General features: G+C 46.3%; 1 long non-coding RNA gene across 2 annotated transcripts in view; it reads right to left on the reverse strand.

Moving 5' to 3' along the window:
- The window catches only part of LOC310695861, a 46012-nt gene extending 36120 nt beyond the window's left edge, over positions 1-9892 (reverse strand). For both annotated transcript variants that reach the window (XR_014520305.1, XR_014520306.1), the window contains exons 1-2: positions 9533-9892; positions 8765-9153 (exon numbers count right to left, since the gene is read on the reverse strand). This is a non-coding gene — a long non-coding RNA (uncharacterized lncRNA). The remainder of the gene's footprint in view (positions 1-8764; positions 9154-9532) is intronic.
- Positions 9893-20875: the final 10983 nt, after the last annotated feature.

Consider the following 20875-nt stretch of genomic DNA (forward strand, 5'->3'; position numbering starts at 1 on the left):
GACCGAACGATGGGAGCTCACCCCGCCGCGGGGATTCGAACCGCCGACCATGCGATCAGCAAGTCCTAGGCACTGAGGTTTTACCCACAGCGCCACCCGCTGTAGATAAATAGGTACCGCTTTATAGCGGGAAGGTAAACGGCGTTTCCGTGTGCTGCGCTGGTGCTGGCTCGCCAGAGCAGCTTCGTCACGCTGGCCACGTGACCCGGAAGTGTCTCCGGACAGCGCTGGCCCCCGGCCTCTTACGTGAGATGGGCGCACAACCCTAGAGTCGGACACGACTGGCCCGTATAGGCAGGGGTACCTTTACCTTTACAGTACAGTACATTGATTATTGCTTTCATTTTATGGATCAATGGTCTCATTAGATAGTAAAATTCATGTTAAATTTCTATTTTAGGAGTTGTTTTTTATCATTGGAAAGGATTAATCCATTTTTCATTACTTTCTATGGGAAAGCACGCCTTTGTTTTGGAACGCTTTGGTTTTGGAACAGACTTTCGGAACAGATTAAGTCTGAGAACCAAGGTACCAAGGAACCAAGTATACCTGAAGGAGCGTCTCCACCTCCATCGTTCTGCCCGGATACTGAGGTCCAGCGCCGAAGGCCTTCTGGTGGTTCCCTCACTGCGAGAAGCCAAGTTACAGGGAACCAGGCAGAGGGCCTTCTCGGTAGTGGCGCCCACCCTGTGGAACACGCTCCCACCAGATGTCAAAGAGAAAAATAACTACCAAACTTTTAGAAGACATCTAAAGGCAGCCCTGTTTAGGGAAGCTTTTAATGTTTAATAGGTTATAGTATTTTAGTGTTTTGTTGGAAGCCGGCCAGAGTGGGGTGGTGGGACCCAGCCAGATGGGCGGGGTATAAATATTATTATTATTATTATTATTATTATTATTATTATTATTATTATTATTATTATTATTATTATATTATTATTATTATTATTATTATTATTATTATTATTATGTCCCACTTTTTCCCTTGACAGGGACTTATGGCAGCTTATCACTAAAATTTTATTTCCTTCCATTTATCTGTGGAAGCCATACACAATCCCTTCCCTCACACATTTTTTCTTTACGACAATACTGTGAGGTAGAATTGGCAGACATTTGTAATTGGCTCAAGGTGGCCAATTGATGCGTGTATATAATGCATATGTGTGTGGCAAGATCAAATGAAGGAGAAGTCTCCTGATGTAGAATAGGATGTCCTTATTTTCACCAGAGAAGCTTTAAAAGGTATGCACTCTCTCCCAAGACAAGCAGCCGCCTCTGGAGAAGGGCAGAGACATAGCCACCTAGACATAGTACCAGCTTACAACCTAGACATTCCTACAGGAATTGAGGTTCTCGCCTGTATTCCAGGCTGCACGCTGCCTCAGCTTTAGAACTTGGCAGGTGGGAGTGGAAACTTTTGGGAACAACTTCTCAGCTCCTATGCAATCTTGAACTCCTTGTCACTGTTCTGGGCCTTGCAAAGCTCAGTCCTTTCTCCTAGTGTGGGCTCCTCCTTGCCAACCCTTTGGTTTCCGAAAAACCTGGGACTGGATTAGCTCCTTTCCTGCTGCAGAGTCTGTAGTGTTACTATGCTTTAATAATAATAAAAATCACTTCGGCTGTTGTGTTTTCTGCAGGGAGGGACCAGAAGAACTCCTCTCTGAAATCCTGGAGAGCTGCTGCCAATCAGCGTAGGCCAGGTATCCCCAAGCTTGGCCCTCCAGCTGTTTTGGGACTACAACTCCCATCATCCCTAGCTAACAGGACCAGTGGTCAGGGATGATGGGAGTTGTAGTCCCAAAACAGCTGGAGGGCCGGGTTTGGGGATGCCTGGCGTAGGCCATACGAGCTAAACCGGGGGTCGGCAACCTGCGGCTCCGGAGCCGCATGCGGCTCTTTAAAGCCTTTGCTGCGGCTCCGGGGCGGTGGCGAGGGGAGGAGGCGAGGGGAGGAGGCGAGGGGCAGAGGCGAGGGGAGGAGGCGAGGGGCGGAGGTGAGCAGCCTGCCGCCCGGCGGGCAGGGTGCCCTAAAGCAGAGCGCCTCCCTCGCCAGGCAGACATCCGCAGCGTGGGGAGCCTTGCCGGACTTCCCGGCAAGGCTCCCGATGCTGCGGATAGCAGCCTGCCGCCCGGCGGGCGGGGCGCCCTAAAGCAGAGCGCCCCCCTCGCCAGGCAGACATCCGCAGCGTGGGGAGCCTTGCCGGACTTCCCGGCAAGGCTCCCGACGCTGTGGATAGCAGCCTGCCGCCCGGCGGGCGGGGCGCCCTAAAGCAGAGCGCCTCCCTCGCCAGGCAGACATCCGCAGCGTGGGGAGCTTTGCCGGACTTCCCGGCAAGGCTCCCCACGCTGCGGATAGCAGCCTGCCGCCCGGTGGGCGGGGCGCCCTAAAGCAGAGCGCCCCCCTCGCCAGGCAGACATCCGCAGCGTGGGGAGCTTTGCCGGACTTCCCGGCAAGGCTCCCCACGCTGCGGATAGCAGCCTGCCGCCCGGTGGGCGGGGCGCCCTAAAGCAGAGAGCCCCCCCTCGCCAGGCAGACATCCGCAGCGTGGGGAGCCTTGCCGGACTTCCCGGCAAGGCTCCCCACACTGCGGATAGCAGCCTGCCGCCCCGCGGGGGGGGCGCCCTGATGCAGAGCGCCCCTCACGCGGGGCAGACATCGGCCAGCCCCACAAGCTCGGGGGACAGCAGGGAGGCGCAGCGCCGCCATCCCGCTGTTCCTCGACCTGGTTCGGTTTCCCCGACCTGCTTTTGGGGGGGAAATAAAGGGAAATTTTTTCCCCTTTATTTCCCCCCCAAGAAACTAGGTGCGTCCTATGGGGCGAAAAATACGGTATTTTTATAATGACGAATGCCTCATTATTAATTATTATTTACATCAGGCACTGATTATGATTTATGGTACACTGGGGCCCTGATTAATTTTCTATGGTATTTTGGGGCATTGATTATTGGGCATAGCAAGTCGCGGTCGCGTGGAATTTGTGCTTTGTGACCGTTTGAAGTGGGTTTTTTTTCTTGGGAGGCTGGGTGGCACGAAGAGAGGGATTATTTTTATAATGACGAGGATGACATTGGGCCCTCATTATTAATTATTATTTACATCAGGCACTGATTATGATTTATGGTTCACTGGGGCCCTGGTTAATTTTCTTTGGCATTTTGTGGCATTGATTATGCAGTCGCGGTCGCGTGGAATTCCACGTGGAGTTAGTTGCCTGAAGCCCCTTTTTAGTTGCTTGAAGCCCCTTTTTAAACTTAAGCAGGTGAAAGTTTGGTGAATTGCTGCCAAGGAGTGTGGTGGAGTCTCCTTCTTTGGAGGTCTTTAAGCAGAGGCTTGACAACCATATGTCAGGAGTGCTCTGATGGTGTTTCCTGCTTGGCAGGGGGTTGGACTCGATGGCCCTTGTGGTCTCTTCCACATATGTATGTGAGCAGGTCTTCTCCAACATGAACTATATTAAAAACAAACACCGATCACGCCTCACAGATGACAGCTTGCAAGCCTGTGTGAAAATGAAGGTGACGTCTTACAGCCCTGATGTGCAGACACTGAGCACTGAGGTTCAGGAGCAAAAGTCCCATTAACCTGGTTACCTGGTTGTAAATTAAATATTTTAATTAGCTATTAATTTGTCCTTTTTTCTTGAGATTGACAGCTGACTGCACGATCCTATATATATAGCATTAAGGCCAGAAACAATATATGCAGTGTTATATTTGTTTTAAATGTTGCAATGTTTTTGCGGCTCCCAGTTGTTGTTGTTTTTTCGGAAACGGGTCCAAGTGGCTCTTTTTGTCTTAAAGGTTGCAGACCCCTGAGCTAAACAGACCAATGGACTGACTTGGTGTAAGGCAGCTTTCTGTGCTCCTATGAGACTTGAATATCAGCTGCTTGGTGAGGGGGCTAAGGGAATTGCAGGGAAGGGCAGTCAGCCTTATGCCCTGCTTGCAGACTTCCCGGAAGCATCGGACTGGCCACCGTGACAAATGAAATGCCAAACAACTTCCTCTTTCCTGAATTTTTCAAAGGCAGATTGTGTTCTGGACTATTTTTGCAGGCTCCCTTTTCTTTGGAGAAGACATCACCGACTATCATTGGTCTGAAGGCCCTTTATTTGCAGAAGGAATGGTCGAAGTGCGGTGTCCACAATTATTTCTTTATTTGTGTGTTTATTTAAAGCATTTAGAAGCTGCTTAATATTTTCAAATGAGATCATAAAAACAGTAAAGAGCACCATTAAAAAGCTGGTTGAAAGAGGAATAATAATAATAATAATAATAATAATAATAATAATAATAATTTATTTGTACCTCGCCCATCTGGCTGGGTTTCCCCAGCCACTCTGGGCAGCTTCCAACAAAGATTAAAAATACATTAAAATGTCACACATTAAAAACTTCCCTAAATAGGGCTGCCTTCAGATGTCTTCTAAATGTTAGGTAGTTGTTTATTTCCTTGACATCTGGTGGGAGGGCGTTCCACAGGGCGGGTGCCACTACCGAGAAGGCCCTCTGCCTGGTTCCCTGTAGCTTTGCTTCTCGCAGTGAGGGAACCGTCAGAAGGCTCTCGGTGCTGGACCTCAGTGTCCGGGCAGAACGATGGAGGTGGAGACGCTCCTTCAGGTATACTGGGCTGAGGCTGTTTAGGAAGGCCTTCAGTAGATGCCAAAAAGACAAGACCTGCCACTTTAGCTGGACATGCTGAAAAATGAACCTGCTTAGCATGTGGTCTGTCTCTGTGCTATGACCCTTTCTATTTACATTTAACTGCCTGGTAACAAAAAGGCACACATGCTCCAGGCAGCCTGTAAGCAGCCAAATGTTGAAGAGGAAGTTCTGGATTCCTTTTCTCAGTCTCTCTTAAAGGCCAGATCCAGTTTACCGGAGCCTTGATTTCTTTGTGTGGCCATCTTGCTAACCTCTTCTATGCTTGCCCTGGGTCTTCCCACCCACAGCTCCTGCTGCAACCGCATCACGGTGTTATCTAAGGACAGCTGCCTACTAACTTTTGCTGCTTAGCCCAGAGGACACTACATTGCTGAGAAAGGCTTTTAGCGTTTCTCACACATCTCCCACGTCAGGCTAATTAAATATGGGGCTTCTGGAAGCTTGACCGAACCCAGTGATTGCTCCTATCCCATAGCAGTAGCTATTCGCTGTTGGTGGAGAATTTCTGTTATTACTGCTTGCACTAATGTGCCACAGCTTGAACTCCTTGGGATAGCAAGCATCTTCCTAGCCACAAAATAACTTGATTTCATTCTTGTTGCATGATTATCTCTAGGGAAATGCAGAACCAAACATCACTGCTCTCTCCACCCACTCACTGAATGCACAGTCATTGTGCTGCTATCAGTTCGGATCAAAATACAGCCTGCCATGGCTTTTCAAGGCTGATGATCAGGTTGGCAGGGAGATGGACAGAAGTCCATGGCCTTTCTTAGTTATTAATGAACAAGCTGAATTCCTAGCACTGCCCTATAACATAAATTCTCAGGGCAGCTCACCAGAAACGCAACTAAAATACCATATAAAATGAAAACTTAAAAGTACAAATAAAACTTTTTTTTTTTTAAAGGACTAAGACCTTCTGTGTAGCTTCTTATTGTGCAATGTGCTCTCCTGTCTTTATACAGTGGTACCTCAGGTTACATACACTTCAGGTTACATACGCTTCAGGTTACAGACTCCGCTAAACCATAAATAGTGCTACAGGTTAAGAACTTTGCTTCAAGATGAGAACAGAAATCGTGCCCCGGCAGCGCAGTGGCAGCAGGAGGCCCCATTAGTTAAGTGGTGCTTGAGGTTAAGAACAGTTTCAGGTTAAGTACGGACCTCCGGAATGAATTAAGTACTTAACCCGAGGTACCACTGTACATTTATGCTCACAGAACCACTTCTAGAGGTGATTATGCTCTATTTCTTCTGTTAGGGAACTGAATCATGGGGAGACCTAATGGAGACTGGGACATTAGGGAGAATGGGGTCACTGCCAGGGCCGTCTTAAGCATATTCGGTGCCCCCCCCCATTTCCCAGAGTTGTCCACCTTTTTTTAGGGAGGACGGGCTGGAGGAGGCGGGCAGTGGCTGTAGGGCGGCTCCTCCGGCAGGGAAGAGGTGGGGGCTGGACACGGCACCTCCCAGCTCAGCTAGCCGCTTCGTGCTGTGGTGGCCACAGCAGACGGAGACTCTGGGCACAGCACTGCTTCGGCGTGGCATGGCGGAGGCGGGCAAGGGCGGCGAGCTGATGCCGGGAGGCGCCGCATCCAACCTCCACCTCTTCCCTGGCGCCCTCCAGAACTTGGCACCCTGGCGCCCCGCACCACTAGCCTCTATGGGTAAGACGCCCCTGCCCTCAGCCAGTGTCTTATCTATCTAACCACTGGTACTAGACCTACTAGGTTTTACACTGAGGATTCTCCATTATTTTTTCTCATCCCTCCCTCACCCTCTGCTTTGAGGAACACCGTGCCTAACGAAAAACTTGCTACACTTTGTGACACTTGGTTGGTCTTAATAAAAATATTGCCCAACGATGGATGCAGTAATTAATTGTCATTCACAAAACATTTTAACAGAGGTGGAACAGGATTGGGTTTGTACATTGCCCCAAGTTCCTTGGAGGAAGGGGGGAATATGTGCAATAAGGTAAATGAATAAATTAGAATAAAAGACGGCAGGCTTCTTTCCTTCCAGCTCTAAATTAGCCATAACATAAGGAACGCAGGTACCTCTTTCCACTGCATTTCCCCCAAATACAGGTTGTAACTCAGCTTCGAGAAGTTGTAAAAAGATACAAGGTCAATAGCTAGAAAATCTGGGTTGTCTTGCACTAAGCCAGATTCACTGCCGCTTGGACGCAATGCAGAGATAATTGGCTTCTGTAATGAAGATGCATGATAAAAAATTAGAGAGACTTTAAATACAGCCTTAAGTATGTTTACTTAAAAGTAAGGCCCTCTGCTTCTGATGGGCTTATTCCTATATAACTGTATATAGGAGTGCCTCCACAGCCGACTATGTTACGATACTATATTTTAGCTGTGCTTAAATTCTGGAATAAAATTGCAGGAAAAGATTCAAGAGGCACATTTACATGGCCCTGTAGAATTGTAAACTGGTGTCATTTGTTGTTTGCAAATGGAAATGTATTAAAAGCTGACAGGCTGAAATTCAAACCCCACTTTCCTAGGATTAAGGAGCTATGGGTGAGATATAAGATTCTTTGCTGCACGAAATACGCATCGGGGTTAAACCAGAAGAAAACTAGAGTAGAACGCTACAGTGGAGCTGTGTGCTGGAATTTTATAGGAATGCATGACAGCAAGATCAAGAGCAGAACCAGGAATCACCAAGGTACATGTTAACGTAGTTTGAGACGCAATCCTGTAATTCTTTACTATAATAACTTTGTCCAGAGGGGTAGCCATGTAAGTCTGTTGAAACAAAGCCACAGAGCTTTGTAGCACTTAACTAACAAATTTATTAAAGAATAAGCTTTTTGTAGACTGCAGTCCATTTCTTCAGATGAATTACCATATTTTTTGCACCATAACACTCACTTTTTCCCTCCTAAAAAGTAAGGGGAAATGTCTGTGCGTGTTATGGAGGGAATGCCTACCGGTGGCGTGCCTACGGATTTTCCTCCTCTAAAAATTACATGCGTGTTATGGTCGGGTGCGTGTTATAGAGCGAAAAATACGGTAAGTGTTAGCCTAAGTTTCAGGTGGGGGATAATTGTAAATGTGAGTTTAGAGGGAAATGACTTAACAGACTTAACAGTTGCCATTCACAAAGCAGGGCTGATGATAACACAAACATCCTTCAATTGGTAAGAGAATTAACTGGTGTAGTGTGATTGTTTAAAAAACTGATTCAAGCCAGAGGTGATAAAATGGAACTTCCTCATAAATTGTAAATCAGTGGTTTAAAGTTTGCAATCTCTCTTTGGAGTTCTTTTGCTCAATAACAAGCCCCTTAAAGTCAGTGGCAGAGGGTCCTGGGAGAATGCAAACGCAAAAGCCCGTTTCTCATGTCCAATTTGTGTGTCTATTTATTCTGGCCTGTTTGTCTTATGAGAATTGCTCCCAATCTCCCTTGGTTATTGTGATGTTTTCCAGGTTCATTCCCACCATAACTGTATTCCTTCAAATGGTGCACTTCACTAATCCTTGAGAGATTTAACACCCCCCATCCTTGGTTCATTTACTTGGAAGAAATGCCCACATTTCAAAGGAATGTGTTCAAAGAATGTCTTTCAAATGAGTATGTTTAAGATTTAAAATAATCAGATTAATGCCACTGGTATATTTCAAGGTATCAAAACCAATGTTTGAAACTCCCATTGTTCTAGGCACATTTTGCGACAGGGGATTTCATTAGCGCAAGCAGTTTCTGAGCTCTGGGCACAGTACTGCACCTAAGATTTCAGATTAAAACTGCAGAGTGGAAAGAAAGGAGGACCTTTTTCTGCCTCCCCATTTCCATCTACTGTCTGAAGACTGGAGAAGAGACCCTCTTAAGAATATTAGGGGGTGGGCAGGGGAAGGACTAGACCATACGAAAAATGAATATAATATTTTAGCTGCAGTTAATTCATTTTCAGTTTTGTATTCTTGTTATAAAAAAACATGCACCTAGATATCCAGTTATTGCACCCATAACATAGGTTTAAGGTGCTATTCAGCTCCTAGCTTTCATATCTCAGTTTCTAATACTGATAAAAACAATAAGTTATAAAAGCCATGTCTATGGTCTGTTACCTTTTTCTCTGACTGGATGCCCTCCAGATGCTGTTGAACTACAACTCCCATCAGATCCATCCTGCAATAACGGAAGTTGAAATTAAAAATATAATTTTCATTTATTACCTACTCGCTTCAACCTAATATGTTTTGCATCAATCTTAGGCTTCAACCTTAGCTACTTTCCCTCTTTCTCTCTTACCTCCCCTGTTCCCGAATAAAAAGTTACGGAAAATTCAAAAGCTTGCATGCTATTTTGTGATATTTTGGTCAGCCTCTTCAACGTATTGCCCTTTCGGAATTTTTATTATGTGCCAACATGACTACCTTTTACATTTTGTGCATCTTGGTATTATTCAGCAACAGCAAAAAACTAGCTGCCCAGTCACTTTTGGTCTGAGACATACCTTAGAATGGGCTGCGGGTGGCGCTGTGGGTTAAACCTCAGTGCCTAGGACTTGCTGATCGAAAGGTCGGCGGTTCGAATCCCTACACGACGGGGTGAGCTCCCATCATTCGGTCCCAGCTCCTGCCCACCTAGCAGTTCGAAAGCACCCCTAAGTGCAAGTAGATAAATAGGGACCGCTTTCTAGCGGGAAGGTAAACGGCGTTTCCGTGTGCGGCGCTGGTGCTGGCTTGCCAGATGCAGCTTCGTCACGCTGGCCATGTGACCCGGAAGTGTCTTCTGACAGCGCCGGCTCCCGGCCTCTTGAGCGAGATGAGCGCGCAACCCTAGAGTCGGTCACGACTGGCCCTGACGGGCAGGGGTAACTTTACCTTTTATACCTTAGAATGCATATTGAAAGCTGCGGCACTAGAGCACCACAATTGAGTAACATTTCTGTTTTTCCAAACTTACAAGGGCATAATCATTCCTCCATTACAATATTGTATTACTGAAATTTCACTGCTGTGTCTAGGATATGAAGATGGGCTTTAGATATGTGGCAGCTGTCCATATATTACCATCCTATTTTTATCACACCCTTCCTCCAAGGAGTTTGGTGTACACATTGTCTTCTTCCCCTCTCACTGATCTTTATCCTCGCAGTAGTTTTGGGGTGCAAGTTACATTGAGAACGACTAGTCCAGGGCGACCCAGTAAGCTTCATGGCCAAGTGAGAACTTAGTCCAACACTCTTAACTGCAGTACAGTGGTACCTCGCAAGACGAATGCCTCGCAAGACAAAAAACTCGCTAGACGAAAGGGTTTTTTGTTTTTTGAGCTGCTTCGCAAGACGATTTTCCCTATGGGCTTGCTTCGCAAAACGGAAACGTCTTGCAAGTTTGTTTCCTTTTTCTTAACACCGTTAATACAGTTGTGACTTGACTTCGAGGAGCAACTCATAGAACGCGGTGTGGTAGCCTTTTTTGAGGTTTTTAAAGACTTTAGTGATTTTTGAAGCTTTTCCAAAACTTTCCCGACACCGTGCTTCGCAAGACGAAAAAAATCGCAAGACAAAACTCACGGAACGAATTAATTTCGTCTTGCGAGGCACCACTGTACCACATTAGGGCTACGTACACATGCCAAACATTTAAAGCACATGACTTTGCGTGCTTGCTTTCAAGAATCTTGGGAACTGTAGTTCATTCAGGATTCTGGGAACTGTAGCTCTGTGAGGGGCAAACTCCAGTTCCCATGAATTTTTTTTTTGGGGGGGGGAGCAATGTGCTTTAAATGTATTGTTTATTATTTACTTCATAAATTTTATATACCACTTGATTGTAGGGGGGAAACCCTCAAAGCGGTTTATTTACTTAATTTTTTTTTTACGTGCTGTGTACAGTATACACAAACTAACTCTCTTAGGGGAAGTATAAACCAGAAAGTGTTATTGATCGGGAAAACCTTATAGCTTAATCAGAAGAACAGGAATTGTGAATTTTGAGGCAAACCTTTCTTCTTTCTTTACAAAACTGCAATCTGGACATCACACAGCTAGTGTAACAGGTGTTGGAAGGAAAAGGGAACTCCCAACAGCCAGGAAGGGGAGAGTGATAAGATGGAAGCCACAGTGGAAGGGCAGGAAGTGTGAGTCAGTGGCACGCCCCTATCATGTTGCTACACAACTGTCTGCTAACATAGCTGCCTTTATGTCGCAATGGGCCGATTCCTGCAGAGCAGCATCCCAGGTAGCTTAAAGCAAGGGTGGGACGCTTTCTTCAGCCTGAGGGCTGCATTCCCTTCTGGGCAGCTGTTATGTACTGAGTTGAATAGGACCCAAAATGCAGCAGTCTGATTGGTCTTAGAACAATAGGATTCAGAATGCAGCAGTCTGATTGGTCCTAGAACAATGCAGCAGTATGATTGGTCCGCAGGAGCCACCCAATCCAGCTCCAGGTGGAAGTGAATCCGCAACCTGATTGGCCTACAGGAGAATCCCGGAATTAGCCAATCACATGCGGCCCATTGTGTAAATAATGTATATAAAGCAGATATTTTGGGGGAACTTTCATTCCTCACTACTATGAGCTGAATAAAGAGCATGAAAGCCACACTTGACTCTGAGTATATTTCAGCAGCCTTCCAAGACCAGAGGCGAAACTGGGCAGAGCAATGAATGTGAATTTTGCATTTGTAAAAATACTGTCATTTCTATGCACATTCATGTACCCATCTCTAGTCTAGCCTATATCCAGACAGGCAAAGAGCATTAGCAGAGTTCAAGGACACATTCCAGCCAGGCAAAAAAATATTCTGGGTGTTAAACAGGGCCAACGAGGGGGTGTGGCCTGGAGAAAGTCTCAAGGGCCAGACAGAAAGGCCCGGAGAGCCACATGTGGCTCCTGGGCCCAAGGTTCCCCTTCCCCTGCCTTAAAAATGCTCACCAAAAATCACAAAATCAAGGATTTGTAGAGTTGGAAGAGACCCTGAGGATCATCTAGTCCAAAGCCTTGCAATGCAAGAATATTCAACTGCCCCATACAGGAATCAAACCTGCAACCTTGACATTATCAGCACCACACTATGAGCTGCTCTCTTTTATATTCCAATAAAACGATCTAGTTCTAAAATAGGTAAGTTGGTTTAGTCGCTTGGTTGTAAGCCATAGCAACTGTACAAAAGTATCAATACAAAATAAAAGCCAAAATAGGTACATCATATGCAGAGCTGGTCTACCCATAGGTCATGACCACAAAACATTATTTGTTACACTGGAAGTCAACATCTATACAGAGCTACTGATCAATAAAATAGTCTGCTTGATGTACAGGAGTGGTGGTGGGGGACTCAGTTGCAAAAAACACATTCTTGGCTGTTTGCTAAATAAAAATTGTTCGATCTTACAGAGAGTCCCAGCAAGAATCTGTTCAAGATACCTGTGTCTTAAGGTAAAGGGACCCCTGACCATTAGGTCCAGTCGTGGCCGACTCTGGGGTTGCGGCGCTCATCTCGTTTTATTGGCCGAGGGACCCGGTGTACAGCTTTATTGGCCGAGGGAGCCAGCATGACTAAGCCGCTTCGGGTGAACCAGAGCAGCGCACGGAAGCGCCGTTTACCTTCCCGCCGGAGTGGTACCAATTTATCTACTTGCACTTTGACGTGCTTTTGAACTGCTAGGTTGGCAGGAGCAGGGACCGAGCAACGGGAGCTCACCCCGTCACGGGGATTCGAACCGCCGACCTTCTGATGGCAAGTCCTAGGCTCTGTGGTTTAACCCACAACGCCACCCGAGTCTTACTTACCCACTAAACTGTGCAACCCAACAAATGGTGGGGTAAATCTTCCAGCACACCCCCACCCCCCAGGTACACAACATGAAAATGAATACAACATCCAAGAAATGTCTTATCTAAGACAGGCTCAAGCAGCATTTTTTCTTGCTAGGGACCACAATCACTTGAGGGTAATTGGCCAGGAAAGCATGTCAGTGGTGGGCAGAGCCAGAGCCAGAGCTGATGGGCGGAGCCAGAAACAAAATATCCTGGGTTAACTAATCCAGCATAAAGAGGAACCCTGCTTCAGTTTTCATCCTGGCTACCTCGGATTAGAATTCCAAATCCTATGAAGTTCTCCATAGGACGTAAGCTCCACTGGGTTTGATGGGGTTGCACTGGAGTATGCAGATTTGTGTGTGTTCGTTTGAAACAGACTAATAAAATTATTCTGAAAAGCAGGGCTGCATACACACCAATCTGGGGCAAGCACTGCATATGCACAAATGCATCAGATTTTTCATGTGCAGTTGCTGAGCCTTGATCCACTAAGGCAGGTGAGGAGAAACTTTATCAGAGTTGGAAAGGACCACAAGGATAATCTAGATAGTCTAAAAATAATTTAAAGACAATCTGCAATGCAGGAATCTTTTGCCCAACATGGGACCCACGACCCTTGCTCGACTAAGCTATATTTCTCGTATACCGCTTGGTGGTTTTACATCAATCAAGAGGGATATACATTTTGCTAAATAACCTAAACATTCCAATGAGGCAAAAGCGCTTAAGGGCAAGAGGGGAGCCAGTGAGGGGTATGGCCTGGGGATTCCCCAGGGCCTGACAGGAGAGGCCCTGAGCACTTCAATCGACTACTGGGCCTAAGGTTCCTCACCACTGCTATAAGGGACTCTCCAGATGGAAGGCTTGCTTGCGGTGAATGTGTAACATGGTTACAAGTGAACTGGCAATTGGTGAATAATGTCCGCTAATATCAGTTATATAGCGTCTTTAAATAAAATCACTGGGAGGATGGGATATTTTTGGAAGCCTACTTCAGTATATTATGGGACGCAGGTGGTGCTGTGGGTTAAACCACAGAGCCTAGGACTTGCCGATCAGAAGGTACTGCTCCAGCGGGAAGGTAAACGCCGTTTCCGTGTGCTGCTCTGGTTCTCCAGAAGCGGCTTAATCATGCTGGCCACATGACCCGGAAGCTCCCTCGGCCAGTAAAGCGAGATGAGTGCCACAACCCCAGAGTTGGTCACAACTGGACCTAATGGTCAGGGGTCCCTTTACCTTTTTACTTCAGTACATTAGCTCTGCAAGGTATGCTGGTGCTACACAAAAAGGGAATGTGAGTGGTACTGATTTGCCTTCACTGTGCTAATCTGAGCTACATAACCTGGAAATGTTGGACTCGTAGTCAGAAATCTGTATAGCTATTTATTTTAAAATTTTACAAGCTGCCCTTTACCAAAAAATGCATTTCAAGGCAGTATACAATGAAAATTTAAAATTACATTATAAGTAAGTAAATGCATGCTACAAGATATTCAATTTAATGCAATAAATCACATGGCAGTTACATCTCCTGCTCCTCTTTTAAGATGACTGCTAGAGCTTTTTGAAAGCTACATTTAACCCCTTCCTTTTCCAGAGTAAAGACCACCCTCTAGAACTCCTTATGAAGAAAACCATTTTACAGTACCACTGTTTAGCAAAACTGCATTGTCTGATTCTCTGAAATCATGTCTGTCACCTTCACAGAATTGGTATCAGCCACCTATTTTGAAATTCTTGACTTTAATGTGGCTTCAGCAATCGAGTCAATTATTCTTTATGGTTGGGCACTTCAATAGTAATAATAATGGAACAAGAGTAAGCATGGGCTGGATGAGGAAATCTAGAAGGGAACAGCTTTCCTGGGTGTTTTCAATGTTTCATACAATGGATACTTAGGACAGAGGTAGTTTCTCCCAACCACAGGTGTTGCAGCTGTTGAAAAGCCTGTCACTATTAAACCTCCAATGCTACTACTTTGCAAATTCTGTATAACTAGACAATTCTACCTCCTGCAGCACTACTGGACAGACACAGGAGCCTCGCCCCATATTGAGTTACCACTCAGCTTCCGGAAGTGGGATTTGAGTTCCTGCTCTCACTTTAGCCAAAGCAGCTGTGACATCCTTCCCTGGAAAGCACTAGGTCACCTATATATAATTGCTGCCCATGCTAGAAAAATGCCTTGATCAGCAAGGCAGGGAGGGAACCCAAAGATGATCACAAACTGCTAGACCAGCAACTAAGAGAGCAACAAAGTCACGGGGAAGAGCAGGACAAAAACTGCAGTCTGCAACCTGGGCTTGTGCTGTATATATACCATACATTTAATGCACAAGTATCACATTTAAAGCACACTTTATTCTCAAAGAATCCTGGGAATTGCAGTTTAAGGGTGCAGAGAGGGGTGAACTGCAGTTCCCATATTCTTTTGGGAGAGATATGCCTTGTATGTATGGTGTGTACACGGCCTTAATTATCTTGCAGGGGGTGGTGGCTTTAGCTGGCCATGTGTACTTCAGTTGTGAAGCATACAAGTAATTTTTCCTCTCCCTTTCTCCATAACTGGTCCATGTTTCACAACTCCTTCTGTATCCATAATAAGTTACAGCAAAAAACGCACAACAGTCGGCTAACCCTGCCAAAAGAAAATGTTCTCTGAGCATGTGCAGTTTCAGTGTTTAAAAACTCACTTAAATCAAAGAACCCGTATGGCTACTGCAGTGACAAATGTGTCTTGAGTCCCCCACCGGATTGCTAAACACATTTCCCTGGGAATAAGCACACTTTTGCTGTAGAAAATGATAAGATAAAGTACATATAGTAAAATAAGCATCTGTCGCCTTGTACATTCCTAGACAGGTGTTTACAGAGGTTTTTTATTAAAAAAAACCCACAACAACAATTAAATAGAAAAGAATGTTGCAGTGATCAGCTTTGACAGTGATGGGTCTTTAGGTGCCATCTCCATGACAGCATAGGTTCTGACTACTGGGCCTGTTTTTCCATTTCCATTTAAGTGCATATGAGCATGTAAGATGAACTACTGCAATGTGTTCTATGTGGGGCTACCCTTGAGGTTGGTTTGGAAACTGTAGCTTGCACAGAATGCTGTAGCCCAGTTTTTGGCCAGAACAGCTCCACACCACCATATTATACCTGCACTGAAAGCGCTGCACTGCTGCCAGTACATTACTGAGCTAGTTTTAAGGTATTACTGTTGGTGTATTAAGCCCTAAATAGCTAAAAGACCAGGCTACCTAGAAGATCATATTGTCCCTTACAAACTGGCCAGCCATTGTGATCACTTCAAGAAGCCCTCCCAACTGTCCCCCAGTTATTTATTTAGCTTTGACATGAATTAAGGCTTTTAGCATAGTGCCAACAGTAATTTGGGACACTTTTCCCATTGAAATCAGACAGGCCCCTGATATTTTGTCACCTGCAAATGTTTCTGTCTTGCTAGTGGGACTAATTTCAGTAAGTGTTGCTCATTTGTTCTGCATTTATGATGTTTTAATGATTTATTGTACATTGTTGTGATTTTTGAAAAAGGAGTTGGTGGGTTACAAATGTTATATACAGGGCCCTTAACATTACTAAAAATTGCATGGAATATGGCAATATTGGGAGCTGGCTGCTGCTGAGACAAAAGGATCTGGCAAGAGTGCAGGATCTGTGCCTAAGGCTAGCTACGAAGCAAGAACAAATGAGCAACAACTTGCTGTTCAAGAAGCAGAAGCTCACTGGAGGCAGAGAACTGACTGTAAGCCCTATGTAATTCTTCCTGGTAGGGTAACTAATTGGGACTGTGTGCATACCATATATTTAAGGTGCATTTCTCCCACCCCAAAGAATCCTGGGAAGTTTAGTTTACCCTGTACAGAGCTATAACTCCCAGAACTATGGTTCCCAGGATTCCACAGTGTGTGAACCTTGAATGTATAGGGTCTATGCACCCAAAGGCATGTGTGGGAATGCAACTAGCTGGAGGGAGCTTTGACTGATTCATTGCTTGAATCTGAGTGGGACAAAGAAGCCATGATACCCAGGAGGTCCCAAGAGGGAAAGCCCCATTTTAGTTTTTGAAGGATGCCAAAATGACTGCTTTCTTGTATATACAGCAAGTGTAGGGAACCCAGAGCCCTCCAGATGTTACTGGACTGCAGCCATCAGTGTAGCCAAGGTGGGGCAGCTGCCCCCCTAAATCAATAAAAATCAATAAAAATACATAGCAACCTGAGGTGCCGCCCCCTCTCCCAACAAAAGGCCTGCCTGCCCAAACAAAAATCATGGTTACGCCCATGACTGCAGCTCCCATTAATTCCACCCAGCATGGGTAACGGTCAGGGATGATGGGAGGGGCAGTTCAGCAACATTTCGAGGGCTACAGGTACTCCTGAAACATGGGATAGGATTGAGGAGAACTTTATTGCTGGAATCAATAGTCAAGTTAGCCTGTCCAGATTCCTACAGACACAAAAGAAAAGGCATTACTGTATGTATTTTGCCTAGGAACCTATGATGCTCTGCTAGTACTTAATAATCAGTGATGAATGGGAGAGGTTGTGTTTTTCTGCCACTCCAAAATGTTCCCAAGTTATGCCTCAATTCTGTTGACTTTAAAGCTTTCTGTGGGTGGTACCGTATTTTTCGCCCTATAGGACGCACTTTTTCCCCTCCAAAAATGAAGGGGAAATGTGGGTGCATCCTATGGGGCGAATGCAGGCTTTCGCTGAAGCCTGGAGAGCGAGAGCGGTAGGTGCGCACCGACCCCTCTCGCTCTCCAGGCTTCGCGGACCTCTCGGCAAGCAGCGGGAACGCTCCCGCTGCTTGGGGAGAGTTGCCTGCATCCCGAAGCCTGCGCGCGCTGATCTCAGCGCGTGCAGGCTTCGCGGATCTCTCCTGAAGCAGCGGGAACGCTCCCGCTGCTTGGGGAGAGTTGCCTCCATGCCGAAGCCTGCGCGCGCTGATCTCAGCGCGTCCAGGCTTCGCGGACCTCTCGGCAAGCAGCGGGAGCCACCGCTGGGCTCCCACGGCTTGCAGAGAGCTGCCTGTTTGGGGGCTGGGGTCGGGGGAAGCTCAGGCTGCCCCAGCCCCGCGCCTGGGGGGGGAATAATTTTTTCCCCTTTATTTCCCCCCAAAAAAACTAGGTGCGTCTTATGGGACGGTGCGTCCTATAGGGCGAAAAATACGGTAAGTTTTATTCAGGCTGTATTAACAATTTCTCTGGAAGGTGTCGCTATTTGGTTTGGAGGAAGCATGGTTGCTGCTACTGTAACGGACTACTTTTGGAGCGAAGTGTGAAGAAAGCCCTCATTAGTTCCAAATTCACAGTGATACTCTTCCTAACACAGGGGTAGACAGAAACTAGATGAGGCTCTACCACAGAACTTTTCAAGTTGGTGACATGCTTTTTGGACATGCATCATTTCGTGACACAGTAATTAAATTTTACTAGTAAACCGAAGGTTAAACGAACCTTTTCCAGCGCCAGGAGGGAGCATTTGTGCGACACACCTACACACAAACATGTCGTGACGCAGAGTTTGGAAAGCTCTGTTCTACCACTTTATTGCTTGTAGATTTGACAATAGCAACAACAACAACAACAAAAACCAACTGCATGCAGTTGGAGGAACCAATCCCTTTGTCCCCTTCTTGGCAGGTCACAACAGGCCAGTACAGTGGTACCTCGGGGTACATACGCTTCAGGTTACATACGCTTCAGCTTACAGACTCTGCTAACCCAGAAATATTACCTCGGGTTAATAACTTTGCTTCGGGATGAGAACAGAAATTGTGTTCCAGCGGCGTGGTGGCAGAAGGAGACCCCATTAGCTAAAGTGGTGCTTCAGGTTAAGAACAGTTTCAGGTTAAGAACAGACCTCCGGAACGAATTAAGTTCTTAACCCGAGGTATCACTGTAAATATATTTCCATGCTGGTCACCTTTGTGGGATTATGTGCAAGGCTACTTTAAATTAGGCTGCTAAAGCCCCTGATCTATAATTGCACACAAAAGTAGATATGTACTTGGATGCCATACTTAAGTGGCTGCACCCCAAGATACCATTTTGCATCTGGTTCCACCCCAAGCCACTACTGTGTACAGTGGTACCTCGGGTTAAGTACTTAATTCGTTCTGGAGGTCCGTTCTTAACCTGAAACTGTTCTTAATCTGAAGCACCACTTTAGCTAATGGGGCCTCCTGCTGCTGCTGCACCGCCAGAGAACAATTTCTCATCCTGAAGCAAAGTTCTTAACCTGAAGCACTATTTCTGGGTTAGCGGAGTCTGTAACCTGAAGCGTATGTAACCCAAGGCACCACTGTACTTCAGCTGGTGCACCTCAAAGCACAAAATAAATCCTGCAAAATTTACGCCTATACACAGCTAGCGTAGTTCACTTCCAGAGACTAGTTATTGTCATTAAAATGTTAGAAACTTATCAAGGAGATTATGTTCTCACACTAACCTACATGTTGGTTGTAGTGTTTCACACATGGGGAAGCACTTATCTTCAGTGAAATTGCAACGTCAGATTTTGAAGATCAAATTACAGCAGTACATGCTGAAACACCATTAATGACTGAAAGGTGAAAAGACCCTGAAATTTGTGACAGTGCCTTCTTGCCGGTTATGAAACAGGTGGCTTTTTCTCCAAAGTAAACTCACTAATACGAACAGGCTTCCTTCAGAAGCAAGCACAGCTGAGAGTCAAAAATGTGTGAGAAATGTATGACTTCATGCCAAAAATACCACCAGAAGAAGCTGTGCCTATTTTGGGTATTGAGGCAGCACTATGAAGTGCAGGACAAGCGTCATGAATAAGCAATGAACATACAGGTGAGAAACAGTTGACTCCAAGATCTCAGAAATGCACCCACCCTAATCCCAGATTACATTCCAGGGCCAGATAATTGAAATGAGGGGCTGTTGAGTTACATGAAGTTGATAGCTTCATAAACTGGGCTAGGACTGGGGAGACACAGATTCAAATCCACATGAAACAGAGGCTGTGTATGCACTGCTGCTTTTGAAAAAGGATGCATCATTCTCTCCCCCTGCCCCCCAGTTTCCAGGGAGCAACATTTCATAAGAAACAAGACAATATAGATTGTTGCTATTACATGGAGAGTAAACAGGAATGTGTACACAGCCTAACTTGCTGGTTTTGGTCCAGTTGCTCTTTGTAGTCCTAGCCTAACTTAACTCTCAAGTTTGTTGGGAAGATGAAAAGGATGGGTGGAGCACACTGGGCATCTTTATTATACGGCTTTTGGCAAATGCTGAAGACACCTCTTTACCCTGGCTTTTGATACCGGAAAGATATATTTTCTTGTTTAATTTTTATTTGCATTTTCAAAAACAGGAACAGGAGAGGTATATTTTCCGGACCCATGTTATTTGGAGGCTTGTAAGTTGTTGTAAACTATTCTGAACATTTTGTTTTAATTGCTGTAACTCACCCTGGGACCTTGGGTTGAAAGGAGGGTAATTAATAAATATATTAATAACAGGGCCGTTTATGGTCCCCATAAGCACCTTGGAGGAAAGATCCAAGCGTCATAATAAAAAGGTGGAGGCCTTCCAAAATCCAGAGCTGGTCAAACAGCTGCGTTAGGGCCCCTCCAGATGTTGCAAAACAGTGTGCAAGCTTTCCATGTCGACCAGAACTCTGAGGTGGGTCGAGTGAGTTTTAAAAAAACACGTTAGCCTGGATCTTGAAAAATGAATAAATAAACCAAACTTATCACTGGTTTGCTGCTAGTGCGTTTACACAGCCATTTTCGTTTCCAAGGCCGGACCAGATCACAGCCCTCTCGGTTCCTTCCCCGCTGGTTCCTCCTTATCCGAGTTCAAGCAGCCATCACAAGGCAAGTCACCCAACATTTCTGCATCCTGGATTCGGCCCCCGCCCTCGTGCCTCGGCTCCCTGCGCGGCCACATCCCGCCACACGGCTGCCATTCAAGCCCTGCTCCTGGGCGACGAAGCCGCCTCGGAGCCCGAGAGGCTTGCTTCCGAGGAGACGGGCCTGCGGCCTGCAGAGCTTCCACAGCCGTTTCCTTCCTCAGCACTAAAAAGCGCGGGACGGGTGGGGGGGACCGGCAGGCCCCGTCCCCATCCCCCACCCCTTCCTTCCTTCCAAACAGACAACCTTAGCATTACCCAGTGCGAGTCAACAGCGCGCATGCTCAGAAAAGGAGGGGGGGGAGAAACAACCCTCCCCCATACCTTTCTTCTGTTCCCGCCTCTCGCGGAGACCACGCCCTTACTTAGAGGCGCGGAACACCCGAGCACCCACCCTCGCCCCGAACCGAGAGCTCTGACTGGCCCCGCGCCCCTTTCAATCTGGAAACTCTCCTCGTTGCGATTGGCCGAAAGTCGCGTGAGGAAAGGCGGGGGC

The sequence above is a fragment of the Podarcis liolepis genome (assembly GCF_965112155.1).
Source record: "Podarcis liolepis genome assembly, chromosome: 16".
Taxonomy (NCBI): domain Eukaryota; kingdom Metazoa; phylum Chordata; class Lepidosauria; order Squamata; family Lacertidae; genus Podarcis; species Podarcis liolepis.